This window comes from Myodes glareolus, chromosome 18 (assembly GCF_982192425.1).
Source record: "Myodes glareolus chromosome 18, mMyoGla1.1, whole genome shotgun sequence".
In the NCBI taxonomy this organism is placed as follows: Eukaryota; Metazoa; Chordata; class Mammalia; order Rodentia; family Cricetidae; genus Myodes; species Myodes glareolus.
The window spans coordinates 8747519-8756337 of NC_142043.1; the positions used below are offsets into that span (position 1 = coordinate 8747519).

The following is an 8819-nucleotide window of genomic DNA, read 5'->3' on the forward strand; positions in this document are numbered from 1 at the left end:
TAGGGAGTTAAGTCCAGTGTTCCAACGTGGGTCCCCGTCTCTATCTCCATCTATTGCCAGATGAAGGATCTCTCTGGGAAGAGCTCCTCCAAGATGTAGAAATCATTAAAAAGGAATCTATTAGAAGTTCTGTAGTTGAAATGTATCTTGCAAATTTCACTCAAGAAATCTGAATGGATAAAAAGGAAATAACTGACTGTGAAGATAAAGTCAACTGAGATTCCATAGACTGAAAAAGAGAAGGAAAATAATGAGGAAAACCGAGCAGAGCTTAAGAGACCCTTGAAGCATGTCTGGACACATATGCACAAGGCAAACCCCAGAAGAAAGACATGAATGAATACTCAAAGAAACAATAAATAAATAATAAACTCAAAAACACTTTTGCCAAGATTTATCATGTTCAAATGGATGAAGTCCAAAGACAGTTTTGAGAGTAGCAAGGCAGGAGACAGTTGCCGTGTACAAGGGGTTCTCTGTAAGATTAAGACTCGGTTTCTCACCAGGAATGAAGCAAACAAGAGCACAGTGGATTCAGATACTAAAGGTGCTAAATTGGGGGCGGTTGTTAACCAAGAATCATATATCTTGTAAAACTGTCCTTAAAATATGAAGTGAAAATTGAGATATTGAAAGAATTTGCCATAGATAATTCTCTATGAGAAACGCTAACAGGAACCCTCCAATCGGATGTGAAAGCACACAATGATGACAGAAATTCTCAGGAAGAAAGCAGATACAGGCCAAGTTAGCAAAATGAGAGATACAAATACCACTTTTGTCTGGAACTCCCTTTTTTGACGGATTAGAGAGAACTTCATAAAGTTAATTAGGAATCTATCCTGATTGGTGCACAATGTATAGAGATTGTTCTGCGACCCCGTCATGGGGAGATGGAGTGCTATGGATCATGGTTTGTGATAGTTTACAGCTCATCCTGGCTACGTTGGTGTGAATTAAGATGTCACTTGCATTATTCAGGGCAAACCATAAGAAAATAGCATTAAAATACACTTCTAAGATATAATCAAAATGACATATTAGGAAATATACATTAAAGACAAATAAGGAAGAAAAGTAGAAACTAAGAAAAATACAATAAAAAATAAGGAGCAAAATGACTAAGTCTTTCTTCATTATGAAGAGATTAAGCCAGGTCCACTATGGAATATTCAACATATTCTAAAATTCAACAACAAAACCACAATCTATTTTTTTTTTTTGTTTTTCAAGACAGGGTTTCTCTGTAGCTTTGGAACCTGTCCTGGAACTAGCTCTTGTAGACCAGGCTGGACTCGAACTCGAAGAGATCTGCCTGCCTCTGTCTCCTGAGTACTGGGATTAAAGGCATGCACCACCACTGCTCGGCTACAATCTATTTTTTAATACACAAAATACACAAACAGCCATTCCCTCTGCAAAAAAGAAGAAAAAAAGAAAAAGAAAGCTAATCGTTGATGTCTCTAATAAACACATGAAAAAATGTTCAAACTCTTTCATCATCAAAGAGGCACAAATCAAAACCATAACAAGAGGCCATTTCACACACACTAGGATAGCTATAATTAAAAAGAAAAAAAGAAAGAAAAGTCAACAGGGATTTGGGAACGCTGGAAGATTTAGACGGGCCTATGATGGATGTCAAAATGGGTTAGCGAGTATGGAAAGCATTTGCACAGGTCCTTAAACTAAAGACGGAGCTACCACGCCTAGGGTTTGTGTCTGTAGTGATGTGAATGAGAACATCTCCTGCAAGTTCAGGCATCTGGATGCTGGGTGCTGCTTGTGGAGGTTTAGGAAGTATGTATGTGTGATCTTGCTGGAGGAAGCTTGCTGGAGCAGGCTTTGACTGTTAAAACCTCGAGCAAATTCCAGTTCACTTTCTCTGCTTCATGCTTGTGATGTGAAGACCTGAGCTCTCAGCTTCTCAAGCCTCCATCCTTGCTGCTTGGCTGCCTACTGCCTGCTGCCATGTTCTCCGTGTCATGATGGACATCACTCTAGAATTGTAAGGCCAAATAAACCCTTTCTTCTCTAAGTTGCCTTGGTCATGATGTTCATTACAGCAACAGAAGTCTAACCGATACAGTATTCAAAAGAATGGAAACTACTTCCAAACAAAAATATCTCTACATAAGCCCCTAGCAATGCCAATAAAATAAAAAACTCAAGGGCTCATGAAGTGATACATAGATTAACATATGTTGCCTAGTGTTCCTAGTGGTAAAGAAGGGATGAATCCTTGTATATATGCTGGAGTAAAGAAGCCAACAGCAGAAGGTTACCTGGTCACCTCTACAATAAGAAAACATTGGATTTCAAACAGAAAACCATTTAGAAGTTACCAGAAGCTGAGTGGAAAGGAGACTGAACACTTGATGTGACTACAGTTTCATTTGAGGATAATGGAAAATTCTGAAATCAGTCTTGAGGATAGAACAATCTGTGGATGTTAAAAACGGCTATGATTTCATACACGTGTGTGTGTGTGTGTTGCTATCTGCATTTTATTTTTTTTTAAGAAATAAAGGGGCTCCAGTGCAATGCAATGGTGCATTTGAACACTTGTGGACACAATCTTTCCTAAACCAGAAACAAGCACAACTAATATTAGCTTGTGAGCGTCCTCCAACTACCATTTCATATACTTCTCCTTCGCCAAAGACACACCTCTACTCAGCAGCCACCTCCCGTTGGCTAGATCCTTAATGCTGAGCCTCTAGAAGAGAAGTCTTCCAGGCACTACGTCAGGGGCAGGAGGAAGGGGGTCTGCTGTGCAGGAGATGATGGCACATCTGTCTAGTGAAAGGCCTGCGGTTAGCATCGGTCCGTGCCAGCACAGGGAGAGCCTGTGTTGCAGCAGTGTCCCCAACTTGGCAGTGACCTCAGGAAGCGAGCCTTCGTGAGTGCATTTTGTTTTCTGGGTAGAGTGGAAGTGGGACCCCTGGGATCACTAGTGCCCGTGACAGAGACTTTCAAGGGGTCTGTGCCTTCTGAAGCCAATCCAGACAGTCCTGCGTTTTGGAAGGCTTCTCCTTTTGTGGTCCCACATGTCAGTTTTCTTGTGGGCAGATGTTTGTTTCCCAGGCCCCAGGAAGGAAGTCTCTGGAACATTCTGCAAGTCCAGAGTAGACAAGGAGTAACAGGCTTCTGATTGGAGGAGCCTCTCTGATGGGCGTGGTCAAGGGCTTGGCTAACGGCTAGAAGAAAGCAGTTGGCAGTTATTTTGCTGGAGTCTTTTCTCGGGGATGAAGGCGTGCTGGCCGCTAGCTGATCAACTGGTTGGTGAGGACTCTACAGGAAGACAGGGGCCATTGTGAAGATGGAAGAACGCCCACAAGGTCCAGGTTGAGACTTGGAAGCCCTCCTAGGACGTAGCTCAGTCTCACCATGCCCCTACTTGCCTTTGAAGTTTTTCAGTCCTACCCAGAATCCCCATCTTGTTTGTGGAGAGCTGTGACCAGATGCCCTTGGACCAGCAGGCTTGATAAAGCCATCCTCTCCAGACCTGCCACCACATCTCGAATGTGGGCAAGTGCTTTCCTCCTTCCTCCTCAGCCCTCTTAACTCTGCTCCCTTCCTTTTGGGATGACAGGGTGGGTGAGGCGAGCAGCAGAGCTGCTGAGTCCCGAGGGTTTCCCTGGAAGCTGGGGTCAGGAAAAGCCTGAATGTGAAGGGAGGAGTGATGTTTGTGGGACACACACTTCCGGTGTGTTCGCTTTTCCCATGCTTTTCCATGTATGGTCTCATGGTCTTTTCTTTCCCAGGTCAGCGCTCACCACCAGTCCATCTGTAAAAAAGAGCATGGAGGCGGTCCCCGGAGCTGCAGTGCGGCTTTCTAGGAGCTGAGAGGCCTACCTCAAGGGATCACTCACCTCGACTCTGTTCTGAGCTGATGCCTTGCCAGCTTGGTGGAGCCCCAGCTATCCAAAAGATCTCTTAGGATGATCATAACTTTGGTTCCTCCCATTCACCTTCTTTGCTAGCTCCAGTCCTCTGCCTTAGACAGCAAGAGGGGAGAAAGCACAGCCCTTGGAGGGTGGAGCCTTTGGGAGGACTGACAAGCTAACTGTGCCACAGCCCCTAGCAGGAAGTGGGGGTAGTGCGAATACGTCCCTGGCCCTTTGGCCAGAGTTCAGCTTTGTCACGGAGGTTTTTCCACTTACCATCAACATTGAAACTTGCCTCTTCGCTTGGTCACAGTCTCCCTCTTTTGTGCATTATTTGTTCCTCTAAGATGCTCTCCCTGTGAAGGCCTGCGGGATGCAGGGAGCCTGGCCAGCCACCCAGGCCCCTCTCGGGCCTCAGGCCTCAAGATGGAGGACACAGACTTAATAAAGGCTTTGGAAAATGCTTTCCTATTCTGACTTGGTGGCTGAACTCACCAAGGAGGGTTTCATTTCTATTCCTCCACTAACTGGGTCAAGGGGGTGTCCCTGGCTCTCCAAGTCTCTCTGAATGAGCCTTGTGTTCAGTAAGGATGCGATCCTGGCTGGCTTGCTGGACATCTGGCCTGGTTTGCTCTACACATCTAATTTGTGGTAGGGAAGACCCAATGAAACATTTTTTTTTCCACCAGAATGTCAGATGGTTGGGGAGAATGTGGGAGGATGGAAGCAGTGACTCATGTGGAAGTCTCTATAAGTCTCTGTAATCTTACAAGATATGTATATAAAATCTTTGTTCTAGTCAAGGAGGGGCGGGTACTAGGGAACAGACTCCTAGTGGGCAGGCGATGGTGGCCTATTAAGGATCTTGTGAAGATGGAGCTGGTGTCCAACAAGTCCTCTGAATCTTGATAGAGAGTATGGCATGTATGGGCTGGGATACATACATAGCTCACCCCAACATGTAAGCCTGAGGACCCGAGCCTAAGGAGGTGGTTCAGTGTGTAAAGCACATGGGAAGTCAATGAGGACCAGAGTTCACATCCCTGGATGTCACATAAAGATGTGTGGAAACAAGAAAATCCCTGGAAGCTCATGGGCTAGTAGGTCTGGGGATATGTAGCAGCAATGGGAGCCTGTCTCCATGGGGAAGGTAAGGACCATCAAGGGAGGTTGTCCTTAGACTTCCATAAGTGCAGTGACACACACACGCCTGCACACCACACGCTGGACACAGATTATAAGACGGTGGCATGTATCAGTAACCCAAGCACTGGGGTGATGGAGACAGGATCACTGGCACTCACTAGGCAGCTAGCCTTGCTAAACTGGTAAGCTCTAGGTTCAGCGACAGGCCTGTTTCAGTAAGGTGGGACAATTTTTAATATAGGGAAGAAAGAAAGACACCTGTTTACTTCTGCCTTCTACACATGTGCACACACATGGTCATGTTTTCATATGCATGCATAAGAACACATAAATGTGTGCATGTTACAAGGGCATGAAACACCCACTTCCAGAGCCTCTGAACTGCTCAGTGGCTTTCCTCTTTCCCTTTTTATGTCATGAAAACTAGAGCTGATTTAAGAGCTGACAAGCCATCCCCAGCCTTCTCAGCAGGGGCCCTGCTGACCTTCTTCCCCAGTGCTGACCCTGAGAGCGCCTAGCATCTTGCTTCTATATCAACTCTGGGACTTTTAAGGAACATGAGTGGTGGAGCCCACGTCATAGGCACACAGAGCAGAGTGGGAGAGACATTCTAATGCGTTCTTTTCTTTGCAGGAGTTGTGATTTAAAACATGGAATCCCATTGGGAAAAACATGTCTCAGTTAGGACAATGCCAGTTGACAGGGACATCGATGGGCAGACCAGCATTTGGAGACTTTTGGTCTTTTCTAGCCCTGAGAGCCTGACCTGATACACATATAATGATCATTAATGTCCTGTAATTTATAAGTGTTATCATTGATCCATTACATTCATCGTCTCAAGTTGGTGACGCCTCAGATCCAACTACTTATTTGTGCTCTATATAGAGATCTATGATCTACAGTACAGTGGTCCTTTGAGATACCTCGGGACCACAGCTATTGTGTATGTGTGGACTTTAGATACCTAGGGACTACAGCCATTGCGCATGTGTGGATTCCAGATACCTAGGGACCACAGCCATTGCGCATGTGCGGATTCTAGAAACTGGGGAAAGACTTGAGTTCTTTGAAGAAGGATGTGTATGGATTGTCCTGCCTGGAGAGAAAAACCACATATCCTCTGCAGGGTCTTCCATCTTGTGCTTCTTCTAAATCTAGTCCCGGCACTCTGCATGTTGTGCGCACATGCATATGTGTGTGCATATATGTGTGTGCATATGTGTGTGTGTATGTATGTGTGTGTGTGTGTGTGTGTGTGTGTGTGTGTGTGTGTGAATGCGGGCCTGTGTGAGGACAGTACTCACGAAGCTCAACTCAGACAAGGGCATTGTAAGTGGCTGTAAGATGTACAATGTGGGTGCTGAGAACTGAACTCTGACCCTCCTGCTCTTAACTGCTGAACCATCCCTCCAGCACACTTCTGAAACAGTGGCTCAAAAGGTAGTTAGAGCTTTCAGGGAAAGTTTGAAGGAATTCCCCACTCTGCTGCCAAGCGTATCTTCTGAGGCCCCGGGACTGACACAGCTGTTTGCACAATGGCTTTTACATGACTTCATATTTTCACATCAGGTTCACTGCCCACATGACTCCGGAGGTTCACTGAAATCCTGACATCCTTGGCTGTGTCTTCGGTGACTCTGATTCCCAGCCTTCTCCCTGACTAGCACATGATTGGTTACTAGCACAAGCTGAGTAACCAGTGTGTCTTCTCAGATGTGAAATGGATCCTCTGTGCCCATGTCATGGAGAAGATGAACGTTTTGAGGAATAAATAACACATTAAAACATGATGTCCACTTCACAAAATTTGGATTCACCCAGGAGACACAGCCAGAGGTATGTCTGTGAGGGTGTCTCCAGAGAGGTCTAAGATGGGGAGGGAAGACCCACCCTGAATGTGGGTGGACATTGCCTGGGCTGCAGTTCTGAACTGGATGAAAAGGTCAAAGCACGCTGAGCACTGGCTCTTGTCTCTCTCTGCGCATGGACTGCGGGCAGCAGCTTCAGCATGGCTGGCTCCCGTGATGCCCCTTCCATAAGGGGCTGGCCCTTCCTGCCCTGGGTAAACCCTCCCTTAAGCTGCTTTTGCCAGGATTTTGTCACAGTAATGAGAAACTAAGAAACACGAGGTGATCACTGGGTTTGGTGAGTCCTGACTCTCCCATCCTGACTGCCAAAGCTCTATTCAAACCCCAAATTCCCTAAATAGCCCCATACTTCTGTATAGCAGCCTTCCTCCCCAAATACTGGATAGAGCACTCTGGAGTGAACTGAAAGGCCAGATCATCATGGTAGCCAATCTCTACCAAATTCTATGCACTCAGTCTCCACCTATTCTGCCACAGAGTCCCACCTATTCCTCCACAGAGACCTGCAGGCACAAATGGGTTCCATGTGTGGACTCTGCCTCAGGGGATCCAAGACTTAAGTAAAGCTGTAGAGAACCATTCTCCCTCCCCTGGGGCTTTGTACATATGTGTAACACAATGGCGTTTTCCTAGCATGTCTCTGTGTGGTGGGAGAGGAGAGTCTGGCTTCCCATGGGAGGAGTCAGCAGAGCCTCCAAGTAGATAGGACAAACAGTTCCATCCTGAGAAAGACGCCTGGGTGGGCCTTCCTTTCCTCCAGACTTCCCTACAGAGAAGCCCACAGGACCACCGAGCAGGGCTCCTCCTCCAGCTCTCTGCCCCTTCCCTTTTGTCTGAATGTGAACATGGGTGTGCTTAGGCCTGGATCCTGAACCTGACTATGACCCCTGCTTCTGTCCTTCTTCTGACCTGGGCTCCTTCTTTTCTGCTTAGCCCATGATGGACAGTGACCTCAGGTGCTCACGACAGCCATATTGGCTCTGGAGCATGAAGGGAGCCTTGTGCCTGGGAAGAATTTGGCACACCGTCCAATTTAGCTTCACCTCAACTCCTCAGGGTCCAGGGCCCTTTATTTGTTTCTTTTGGGTCCACCACTGCAACCTGAGGGGACGTTGCCTTCCCCAGCTCCTGAATATCCTCTTGGCCTCATGGTTGTCCTCCCCCTCCCCTTGTTAGGACATCAGATCCTCTGGATCTAGAGTTCCAGGTGGTTGTGGGGCACCTGTCATGGTTGCTGGGAACTAACCCCAGGGAAGAGCAGCAAATACACTTAATGGACTAGCCATCTCTCTGGCCCCAGGCACTGTGGAAAGCAGTAAGGTTCAAGCTGGAGTCTGGGTACAAGGAATAGCAGCAGTGATAGGAAAGAATGTCCTAGAATGCGACAAGTACTGGTTCTGACTTTCATACCTCTGCATAGCAATGTCTCTAGCTGTGTTTCTTCACCATAAGGCCGGATGCAGACAGTGAGGGAACATGGCTGGCCTCCCTGATAACGGGTGCTTTGCCAGAGGCCCCTTTCTTTACTTTAAGGTAGAAAGCAAAAGTGCTATCCCTCCTCCTGTTTCCTCATGTTCCAGATTCCTGTTTTTCTTACACTCAGGAAGGATGGAAGACTCTACACTTGGAGGTTAAAACTCTAGCAAGGTTTAGCCCCCGTGTCCTTTACAGATCAAGAGGTCAAAGGTCATGGCAGGACATGGAATCAAGCTTTGCAGGGATCTTCAGAAGTGGGGATCTCAACAGGGCTCTTAAAAGTATGAAAACTTAGCCAGGCGGTAGTGGTGCATGCCTTTAATCCCAGCACTTGGGAGGCAGAAATGGGCAGGTCTCTGTGAGTTTGAGGCCAGCCTGGTCTACAGAGTGAGTTCCAGGACAGCCAAAGATACACAGAGAAACCTGTTTTGAAAAA

At 46.7% G+C, this 8819-nt stretch overlaps 1 long non-coding RNA gene across 1 annotated transcript; it reads left to right on the forward strand.

The window, feature by feature from the left end:
* The first annotated feature begins 3132 nt into the window (after positions 1-3132).
* On the forward strand, positions 3133-4356 carry LOC146891961 (uncharacterized). The gene is made up of 2 exons (XR_015004954.2): positions 3133-3531; positions 3768-4356. It is a non-coding gene; the product is annotated as an uncharacterized LOC146891961 (long non-coding RNA).
* Positions 4357-8819: the final 4463 nt, after the last annotated feature.